The following is a 12,259-nucleotide window of genomic DNA, read 5'->3' as shown; positions in this document are numbered from 1 at the left end:
CTCCAAAAATTATACGAAAAATTTTTCAAGAAAGTCAGTCTGAGCCCCTTGCCAACGTAATCTACACTACTTTGCTTCAGCCATTTCAACGGATCCGAAAGTTGCTGCAACGATGTTCAGGTCAAGAAAAGTGCAGGCGTTAGGGGCAGGGACGAAAAAAATCATGCTCACTATTCTCAATTCACTGACATTTCTGCCCCCATCAAAGTAACCGCACCACCACCAAATGATTGTACCAATGAAGATGGCACAAAAGTAGAAGAAGAAAACAAACAACGATGCCCGTATGTCGTTGGTGTTTTTGATTATCAGAAGCAGAAGAGTGTCAATTTTGGAAAATTGATTTTCAATGAGGTTCATATTAATTAAAAAATATGCTGCTCTACGGGTAATGAACGATCCGATGCACGGAATCGATTATATTGACGCGTCTTTGGTGTGCTTTGCGCAAAACTTACAACTTCCCGAAGCGGAATGTAAAAAAGTCAAGCTGGTTAGAATGAATATCGTTTTTTGTTTCCGATTATCATAAAGTGGTTGAGTATCAGCAGGTTAATAGGAAACTGACAATCTTGCGGCAAGCGCTTTGCCAATCTCTGTTGTATTGTCAAGGCGAGGATAAAAACAAATAAAAATCAACGAAGATTGCACCCAGCAAGTATCAATGTAGGCGAGGGTAGATTGAGTTTTTTCAGTAGAAGCATTAAGGCTCAAGAATCCATCATCCAGTCATCAGCAATCATCAAAACTTAAAAACCAGTCTTTTCGTTCAAATTTAAAGCAATCATCATGAAAATCTATCACCGTATTACATATAGCAAGGACAATGCAATGATAGATTTTCATGAATATTGCTTCAATTTTGACCAAAAAACTGGTTTTGAAAATTTGAAAAACGATGATGGTTATTTTCCTCTTAACCTAAGAATGCTAATGTCGCTGCTATTTGTGTTACCAACATCTAGTTTGCTACGAACTGACAGCGTGAGTACCGGGCCTCAAAGTGTCAGATTAATTTTAAGAACCAAAACAACATCATGGTATAGAACAAACAATGAAAACCCATAATTAAAGGTAATAAAAATTGAAATCAGTTTTGTGACAACTACACCATTAGCGTTCTTCTACTAATATTTCTAATTCTATTGTTTTTTCGTCCCTGGTTAGGGGTTCCAAATTGTTTGGATCGTCCAACATGCATTCCAACCTGAGACGTTCCAACGGCTCGTGTGACGGTGTCACGCACGTTCTGTAGTACCTGCGTGGACTACTTTGTGTGGAGTTTAGAATTGAAGTGGACAAACGGGAGCACCACCAAAAGCATGACACCCTGTTTGTGACGTTACTGGAAGAGTGAGATGTTGGTTTGTGCAATGCCTACTTGATTGCCTGATTTAAGATCGGGTTTTATCTTCACTTTATTTGACCAGTAGTTTGTCGCTAAGAGTTATCAGAATGCCACAGAAAGCATAGGGTTCCAACAATGTGGATTGATACCACACATTCTCCCTCTTCTCAGGATTTTTTTTTTTTTGAAAAACATGATTATTTTCTCAAATCAGCATCTATTTCCTTTGTCACGAAAAATATATATACAGCTTTTTTTTTTTTTGAAGTTATATATTTTTTTACGGTTTCATTATTTCTGAATAATTGATTGCAAGCAATCCTTCTTAACATTTTTGAAAAAATTGACGTAGGGATAGGTATTGACGGCTATGTTTGATTCGGAGAGAAAAGCATCATGCGCAGATAACCGTACTCTTAATTGCTACTTTGTAATTGACCAGATTTAAAAAGTCAAGGGAAGCAAAGATAGAGATCGAATACATTTCTTTATTTCAACTGATGACGACTATAAATTAAACCTCTACGAATTAGCTAATACAAACATATTTCGAAATATATATCTCTATCTGTCGTACTGCAAATCGATTTAGTCTTTGTTGGATGGTGTAGTTTGAATCCAAGTTTGAATCGCATAGTGGGGAATCCTTTGAAAAGTACTGTTTTATCGTTCTCTCGGAGTAAATAGTCAGTCTATTTTAACTACTAGTTGCTTGGTAAAATGCTTCAACGAGTTAATCACGTGGGTATCATTTTGAATTTTCGACTACTTAAATCTTTCTATACTTTATTTGTACATGCAACTTTACAATATTGTTCCGCTGTATGGTACCCACACTATCAGAACGGCGTCGAAATGATTTTATCGGTTAAACGTCGTTTCATTCGTTTCGCACTTCGCCTACTTTCTTGGCGCAATTGAGATGGATTTCCAAACATTGAAACGCTGCACTCACGCCAAAACATAAATAGCGCGATGATAGTTGCTGATCTGACACAAGGGGGGGGGGCGCTATTCTTGAACAGGTAGATATAAGTGCTTGTCTCCGAAATCTGAGAGCTAATTCTATGTTACGACTCCCTCGTAGACGAACTAATTTTGGACATTGCTATTATGGATAGCAAAGCATGTTCAACAAAGTAAAGTCAGCGTTTGACTTTCATCTTCTTAGCATAATCCGCAGTAATTTCACGGAAATACTTACTCGAATCAATGTTTCATTTTCTTACTTGTTTTGGTTTATCACATCTTGATCTATTTGATGGTAAATTTAAATTACTACAAACATCATTGGCCTTACATATCATACTCTTTGGATACATTCACGACCACCAGTCGCGCTAGCAACGTCAACAATACTTGCTATGAATAATTATGCGACCACCAGTCGCCGTAGCACTATTGCTTGAGACTAATTTGCGATCACCAGTCGCGCTAGCAACATTACCAGCACATGCTAAGAACATATTTGCGACCACCAGTCGCGGTAGCGATAGTACACCACCATTGCTTGATACGAATTATCGACCACCAGTCGCACTACCAACGTATACAACACATACTAGGAACATATTTGCGACCACCAGTCGTGAAAGCAAGTGTAAACCACCATTGCTTGGGATGAATTTTCGACCACCAGTCGCGCTAGCAACGTCTACAATGCATGCTAGAAACATATTTACGACCACCAGTCGCGGTAGCAAGTGAACACCACCATTGCTTGATACGAATTATCGACCACCAGTCGCACTACCAACGTGTACAATACATGCTAGGAACATATTTGCGACCACCAGTCGCGGTAGCGAGTGTATACCACCATCGCTTGGGACAAATTTGCAACCACCAGTCGCGCTAGCAACGTCTATAGCACATGCTAAGAATAAATTGTCGACCACCAGTCGCGGTAGCAAAGTCTACAACACATGCAAGGAATATATTTGCGACCACCAGTCTCAATAGCAATTTGAACAACACATTTTTTCAGAAACAATCTTGTGATACTCGTCGCAACAATAAAATTATGACATTCTTTTACAGAAAAGATCTGATCATAAGTTTTTTCCTATTTTTACTTTTCAGTCGATTTTTTTCATATCATGTATGTTCTTGAACATTTTCACATTTACCATTTGTTTTTCAATATTGCTTTATTGTGTTGGTAATCTACCTGAAAAATCTGGAACGCACTTTTAAATCCAACGTTTGTTGCGCGAAGGCTGTGTACAAAAAAACGAGTATTTATTTTTCCACTCTTTTTGTTAGACATAATAGACCACATAATATAACAAACTGTTTCTTTTTGATAAGACGCAATTCTGACTTTGATTATACATAATAATACATCTGTTATTTGTTTTTCATTTTCATTCGATGTTGTTTTGATTCTTAAAATATGTATGGAAACGAAGAAAAAGTATAATAAAAGACTTGAACGCCGTCTTCAGCCATTTAGCTGCACAGACTGAAGAACTTAACACTAGACAATGGTACTGTCGAGAAGCATTGCTTACGAAAAGTTTCAATGGCTGAAGCAGGAATTGAAACCCGATGACATGATGCACTTTGCTGTCTGACGATACTGGTTGCTCGGTCATGAAGCCCCACGATACACAATCATATATTGCTGTTTGCATTTGAGGTGCAAATGTTAACTAATTGTCCTCCAAATGCGTTAACACAAAACAATCAAAGGACACGTAGCAATGATTATCTAAATCATCGCCGTCCTAGCAAGAAAAATCTATCTTTGACACCGCATTTCTTGTGGAAAATCTTACCACGTTTGATGTCCCCGCATTTGATATTTGCATTTAAAACGCACACAGCAACATCTATATTTAGGAGGAATTTGATTTAAGCTATACATAAACGGTAAATGTCAGGGTTTGTAAATGATTAAACTTGTAAAATAACCTAGAATTAAAATACAATAATTCAGAAAAAAGTTATCAAAACTCTCAATGTAAGGTACAAAAAGCAACGCTACACGTTGCCACCAAGATGCAATGAGCCTACTCAGTGGGGTGATTAGAAACTATACTGCAAAATTGTTTAAGATTTAGATGCGCCTTTTCTAGGCACACAGTATGTACCAAAATGATTCAATTGTTTGTACCACGCGTATTGCCGTATCTACACTTTGGTTCGCTGCCAGGCTGGCGCCAAAGCAAAGAAGCATCGCGCAAATCGATAGATTAGGCTGATGCAAACGAGTAGGTGGGAGCGAATAATACGTGATGAATGAATTAACTTTCGTAAGCATGCCACTTCACAGTGGCCCGAGGCTGGCCAGAAGTCAAGATAAAGTTTGTCATTTATTTCCCTGATTTTTTTTTTGGCTTTCTTCAGTACTAAATATGACTTCCCCAAAGTTTCAGATTGACCGGTGAATGTTTTGATTTTTTTCCATGTTAACTGTAGAGATGTCAGTCAAAAATTGACCATTTTTTCAAAATTCGTGGATATTGTTCATTTGAATCTGCTGTTTCTGCACTAAATCTCAAATTCTAGCAAAACCGGTTTCAAAAAAGTAGTGTGAAATATGCATCTTGTTGAAAAAATGCTTAAAATCTATCTTTTTGTGCGAAGAAATCAGTTTATCAGACTTGTCTTGAAGATAGCTTTTTTTCAACATCAGTTGCCAAATAAACTCTGTAACGGCAAAAAGTCCAACGTACCGCCGTGCGGGGTGACATTGGGCCTAGGGGGTGACAGAAATATCGATTTTTCTGTTAATGCGACCATTTTCCTTCAAAAATAATGTTTTGTCAATGAATTAGTTTTTTTTTTAAGATTTGTTCTTTTGACAAACATATGCATGGAGTTCGGCCACTGTGCGCTCGGTAGGTGCAGAAGAGAAAACGAAGAAGTTCGTAGTGTGACCGCAAACAATCTGTTTTTTTTTTCTACCTTCCAGCGAACTCTGATGACACGTGTGTTGACATGCCGAGTTAGAAAAACGCATCCAAGTAGACCGCTTGCACGCACAAGTATCTGTTGCGTTTATTTTCACTACTTGACGTTTTGTTTTTAATTGCTTTTCAGAAAACATGGCAAAACGAAACATTTACTGTTTTGATTCTGAAAACAAAAATTGCCATATTCTCCCTACACTTCTTCTTATAAACATACGGGAAAACATTATTTTACTTACGAAAATCAGCTACCACATTCCGGTTTATCGGTAATAACCTACCCAGGATGAGAGCATTAGCAGCCAACATGCCAAAAACCAAGCACAGTGCCAATAATCTTCAATCCACACTTAACAGCACTCCGGAAGACTTCACTTATTTTCATTTCTTCTTTAAAACACGGCTCACTTTTCTCTATTCGAAATACTATGTATATATTTTTAGGCGGTATCTGAAAAAATAGTGGACTCCCGTTTGCTCACAGATAATTATAATGGTTCCGTGAAAAAAAAACTCGAATATAATAACTGGCAGGATTCGTGGAGTTTAGAATTGAAGTGGACAAACGGGAGCACCACCAAAAGCATGACACCCTGCTTGTGACGTTACTGGAAGAGTGAGATGTTGGTTTGTGCAATGCCTACTTGATTGCCTGATTTAAGATCGGGTTTCATCTTCACTTTATTTGACCAGTAGTTTGTCGCTAAGAGTTATCAGAACGCCACAGAAAGCATAGGGTTCCAACAATGTGGATTGATACCACACACTTTGGTCTGCTATATGTCCTTCTAGCACCCCGTAGAACCGCTGTGAAGGCATACGTGGCCGTATCCGTATGTATGCGCACCTAGGCCGTTAACCTTGAATTGGTAACAGACTTGACTACGGACAGTTTTCTACAAATGTTGCGCCGATTCGTTGGTAAACGTGGAATGTGTTTTGAGATCTGAGAGGACGGTTACTCATGCTACGCTCTGGATACTATACGCTGAGATATAGTTTTCCCAACGTCGGCAACTTGATGGGTCGGAGCTAATAATTATCGTTTTCAATCCTTGATGCGAAAAAGATAATGTAGTTTGAGTACTAGCAATAAATGTGTTTGTGTAAATGTGCCTATTTTGAAGTGTCTCAAAGTGATTAACCGGAAAGAATCTACACCAAAGACAATTGGAAGACAAGTATCCCATCCACCCAAGAACTTGTTCACCCAAAAATTCCCACAGATTAACCCGTGAAGCCCTAATACAGTCCACTCACTCGGAAGGAAAAGGACCAGCTCCTAAACACCTTCTGTTAGTCCAAGCGACCGAGTCCGCAGAACTCCTAATCCTACGACCCGGTTCCGAAGGACGACAAAGCCACGTAGATAAAACCACCGGGACAAGTAGTTATCAGTACTCGAGGCTAACGAATACCTTCTTCTAGCACCCCGTTCAGCTTTTCAACGTTATCATCTCCACGGAACCGAGCGCGATAGAGCTCGCATAGGCAGACGCGTGACGATCGACGGGGATGAGTTCGAGGTGGTGGACGAATTCGTCTACCTCGGATCATTGATAACGTCGGATAACAACTGCAGCAGAGAAATTCGAAGACGTATCATCGCCGGAAGTCGTGCTTACTATGGACTCCACAAGACCTTGCGGTCTGGTAAACTTCACTTCCGTACTAAGTGTACCATGTACAAGACGCTAATAAGACCGGTAGTCCTCTACGGGCATGAGACGTGGACAATGCTCGAAGAGGACCTGCAAGCGCTAGGAGTTTTTGAACGACGTGTGCTTAGGACGATCTTCGGCGGAGTATGTGAGAACGGCGTAAGGAGGAGAAGAATGAACCACGAGCTTGCGCAACTCTACGGTGAACCCAGTATCACGAAAGTCGCCAAAGCTGGAAGGGTACGATGGGCGGGACACGTTGTGAGAATGCCGGACAACAATCCCGCAAAAATGGTGTTCAACTCAAATCCGGCCGGTACAAGACGAAGGGGAGCGCAACGAGCTAGGTGGTTTGACCAAGTGGAGCAGGATCTTGGAAGTGTGGGGCGATCGAGGAATTGGAGGTTAGCAGCCATGGACCGAGTTAGTGGGCGTAACATTGTGGCGCAGGTCATGTCTTGAAGGACGTAGCGCCAGCAAAAGTAAAAATAAGTAATCTCCACCGAACAAGTTCAGCCGTGTAACCAATGGCATAATCCTTCCACTTAGGACAAATACAGGGATAGCTTTTCATTACACCCATTCCAATATGATTAGCCTACAGCAGACCTTGAGACCAGAGAGGTGCTCCAGATCGCGCTATCCAAGAAAAGAGGTCCTTGACGTACTCAACCTCACAAGGCAAGCCGTTGCTTACCCAAGCTTGCCGAGGTCTTTGTCTTGGCAGCCCACGTGTTGCCCAACCTATCAGTAATAACACCAGAGTGCAACGTTTATCGTTCTTCGTGTTAAAATCCTGGGAAAAGTCACCGAAGGAAGCACTTACGTAGCGTTGATGCTGGGTTAAGGCCGTATCAAGAAACCTTATGTCCTTCCAGAAAAATTGCACTGTATCAATTTTAAACATTTTTTTCAATTTGTTGTTCGAGAATTATACGAGTTATGCAGCCCACAGACGCTCAGACGGTTTGATTAACATTGACTCCGCCCCCCGGGTTGGTGCTATGTTTAACCGTGTGTGATGCTGCACGACGAACCAATTTGACAGTTTGAGAAGCATGTTTGACGATTGACGAATCGGTCGGCCAAAATCAAACGAGTTTGATTTCACTCAAGCCGCTGGTGAGCGGAGCCAAGTGTTTGACGAACTGATCGTACTGTCTGTAGGCAGTTCCATCGAAATTTCTGAATTCAGAAGAATTCTCCCTGGAAATCTTTCAAGAAATCCACCAGTAATTCCTCAAGCGATTCCGTATTTTCTACAACGCAACCTGGAATTCCTCCAGAAATTTAAACTAGGAATTCCAACAAGGATTTTCTTTGCATCAAGATTTCTTCCAGAGATTTCACCAAGGTATTCCAATAGAAGTATTTCCAGTTATTCTCTCTGGGATTCGACAAGGAATTCTGCCAGGAATGTGACCAGAAGTTCCTTTAAAGATTCCGCCAGGGAAACATCCTGGAATTTCTCCAATAGTTTCCCCGGGTATTCCGAAAAGTGTTTCACTATAATTTTTTTAAAGATTACTCCAAAAATCATCGTGAAATTTCACCCTCGATTTCACCACGAGTTCCTCATATTTCTTCTACGAACTTTAACTGAAATGGCTCCAGATTTTTCGCTAATAATAATCTCAGGGATTTCATCTGGAATTCCGTCAACGATTGCACCAACAATTCAACTGTGAATTTGACTAGGAATTTCTTTCGATCTACCAGTATTTTTCAGGAAATTGACCAAGAAATCTTTCAGAAATTCTGTCAGGAATTTGTACTAGAATTCCGGAAAGAATTTCTTCCGGCGATTTAACCAGGAACTTTTACAAAGATTCCAACAATATTCTTCAACAAATCTTTTACGGATTTCACCAACATTTCCTCCGGGGTCATTTGAAGAATTTCACGGTAGAAACCCTGAAGAAGGAATAGATTCCACTTGAGACACAACTCGGGATTCCAAGGGGAAATTCTACAAATATTTACACAGGACTTCCTTTAGAAGTTCCGATAATATTTCCCTTCAACTCTGTTATTAAAATGTTTGGTGGAATCTCTGAAGGAATCCCTTGTAGAATTTCTGGAAAAAATCATGGTCGAACCCCGGTCGGAAATCTTGATGAAATCTCCTCAAGAAATCCCTAAGGAAAATCCTTTGGAGGAGGTTTGGTTGAACCGCTGGAAGATTACCTGATATGATCCCTGAGAATGTTCCTACTGGAATTTATTAAATAATTTCTGGAAGAATTCAAAAGAAAATGCTAGAGATATTTGTGAAACTTCTGGTAGAATTGGTAATAGAAAATTTTAAACAATTTCTGAAGGAATTCTTGTCGAAATGGCTGGAGCATTTCCTGTTGTAATCTCTGGAAATTTTTTTGATGAAATAATTGTCGGAATTCCTGACGAAATCTCTGTTGGTATTCCACTTGTATCAAATCCCTGTCTTAATTCGTATTCGAAACCCCGGATGAATTATTGATTGAATCCCTGGAAGGAGTTGAGTCCTTGAAGATTTTCTTGTCCGAATTCCTAGGAGTATTTCATGTCAGAACTCTTATGTAATTCTTGATAGAATCAATAGAGAAAATATTGGTGGAATCCCTTAGCGCTTTTTCGAGAATATTGTGGTGGAATTCGAATCCCATGAAAAATACTGGTAGAATCCTATGAGTAAAACTGTTGGAATCTCTAAAATAATTCCTGGTAGAAATTTCAAGTGGAATTCCTCTGGTAGAATCCCTGAATGAATTTCCTGCGGAGCTTGTGGTCGAATTCCTGGAAAAATCCTAGAAGTCTTCCTTGTCGAATCTCTGTAGAAATTATAAGTGGTTTCCTTCAAGGAAATATTTACATCTGAAGGAACTCTTGATGAGTTCGTTGAAAAAAAAAACCCTTGTGTAATTCCTGAGACTATTCTCATTTGAATATATGGAGGAACTTCAGTGAAATTACTAAAAAAGATGGTAAAATTATTTGCGGAAACTCTGGTGGAAACGATGATGATATCAAAGGTGAAAAAAGACGATCACGCCCCTTGCAGATACCCCAAAGTGGATTCTCAGGAGAAGTCCCCGGTAGTTGCGAGAATTCCTGGTGTAATTCCATTCGGAATTACTGGTATAATCTCTGTAAGAATACCAGGGGATTTCTCTGGAGGAAATAGTAGTATGACCCCTGGAAACATTCCCGGTAGAATCTCTCAAGATATTCCGAGTAGAATATTTCATAACTTGCCGTGGGAGTATTCTCAGTGGAATCTGAGATGGATTTGCTGATGGAATCCTCAACTAAAATACATGAGAAATCGCTGGTAAAGTTCCTTATGGAGTTCCTGTTAGACTTCATGGTGAGATCATTCCTGCATTCTCTGGAAGAATCTGGAAATACTGGGTTGGGCAAAATCGCTAGAGAAATTCCTGGACCAAATGTTGAAGAAATCTCCTGAATCCTGGAAAAGTATTGGAGAAACTTCCGGAGAAATTCCAGGTGGAATTTCGGGAGGAATATCTCAACAAATTTCTGGAGCAGTATCTAGGGGTATCTCTGGAAGTGTTTCTGTCAGAATCTCTGAAAGAATTCTTTGATGATTTTTTGGAGCAATCTTCATATCCCCGTTGGAGAAATCCTTAAAGAATTTTTTAAGGAATTTTAAAGTATTATGTGGAGGAACTTCTGAAAACTAATATGAGAGATGTTTCGGAAGAAATTTTGTGAAAGTGTCAAGAACAAATCTCTTATAGGAGCATCTGAAGGTAGTTCAAACCCGTTTATGACATTCATTGAACGTATTTTTTAACCAAAACTGTTTTCCAACCAGGAATTTCTTCATAAATTCCATGTGAAATTCTTGTAGAGATTCGACGTGGAATTTCTCAGGAAAAATTTTCCATCTAAGTTGTATGGATATTCAACCAAAGTCCATCCAAGAATTTCACTATAATTTTTGCAGAATTCTCTTACTCATTCCACCAGGTATTCTAGCAGGAATTGATTAAGGGATACTACCAGGTATTCTCGCAGGGAATCCAATTCAAATTTTTGTCATGAATTTCATATGAATATCAAAGGGGCCCATCTTTTCGGGTTGGATTTTTTTTGAATCCCAGGGCATAGAGAAGGGGAAGGTTCCTTGAGAAATTCTTGGAAGTATACCTGAAGGAATTCTTTGCATAGTTTTATAAGAAATATTGGGGGAACTTTTGAAGGAACTCTTGGTGGATGTTTTGAAGTAATCCCTGTAAAATTGGTAGCAAAACTCTCAGATGTATGTCTGGACTCCTTAAGAATCTTTGGAAGAATTTCTGGATGAATGCCTGGAAGAACCCTAGGAAGCATTCCTGGAAGAATCCTCAAGTAGACTGTTGGAGGAAGCTCTATAGAAATCTCTGGTAAAGCTTCATACAAAATAGTGAAATAATTAGCGATGGAGTATCTGGACAAATTCCTGAAGGAAGAAAAATTCTTGTAGGAATCGCTGGAGAAACTCCTGGTTGAATTGCTTATGGAATCTCTGAATGAAGCTCACACAAAATCCTCGAATAATTTCTTACACACCTGCTGGAATTCCTGGATGAATTATTGGAAGCATACATGAAAGAATTCCTGAGTAAAATTTTGAAGGAATCTTTTAAAGCCCTGGAGAAACTTTAATGGAAATAGTGGAGGAATTCGCAATGAGACATCCGAAATTTCTTAATAAATACTGGGATAAACGCTTGGGAGAATTTCAGGAAAATGTGATTGAGAAAAGCATGATGATATTTTTAAAAGAATACCTGAGTAAATTAGTAAATTAATAGACACAATGCTGGTTTAATCTCTGAAGTACTTCCCGGAGGAATTTCTGAAGAATATTTCAAGGAACTCCCGAAGTTTTTTTTTTTTGAAATTCCTGATGAAACAAACGGAACAGTATCGATAGGAATTGATGTAGAATTCCCTGTAGAAATACTTATAGGAATTCCTGGAAGAACCTCCGAAAGTATCCCTGGTGAAATCCCTGGATGAAAACTTTTAGAAAACCTTATGGAAAAATTCGCAAAGGAATTGTAAGTGTATACCTGGTGGAATTTCATGAGAAATTTCACGTTGTCCAAATATTTCTTGATGAATTTCGCACGAATAACATATTAAATTTGTTTGTCTTGATTCTTCATAAATATTTTCACGACTCAAGCACGCGGTATCAATTGACTGATTTTGTTCCGGTTTTTATCCTATTAATATCGGGCGCATTTTATATCTTTTTCGCACAGCCAATCAAAATATCAACGGTTAAACATATTTTCCATCCCGATCATATTAATGTTGGTGCAACAAGGTTTGACATTTCG

The sequence above is a fragment of the Aedes aegypti genome, chromosome 2, assembly GCF_002204515.2.
Source record: "Aedes aegypti strain LVP_AGWG chromosome 2, AaegL5.0 Primary Assembly, whole genome shotgun sequence".
NCBI classification, from domain to species: Eukaryota; Metazoa; Arthropoda; class Insecta; order Diptera; family Culicidae; genus Aedes; species Aedes aegypti.
Note: the sequence above shows the minus strand (reverse complement) of the source record.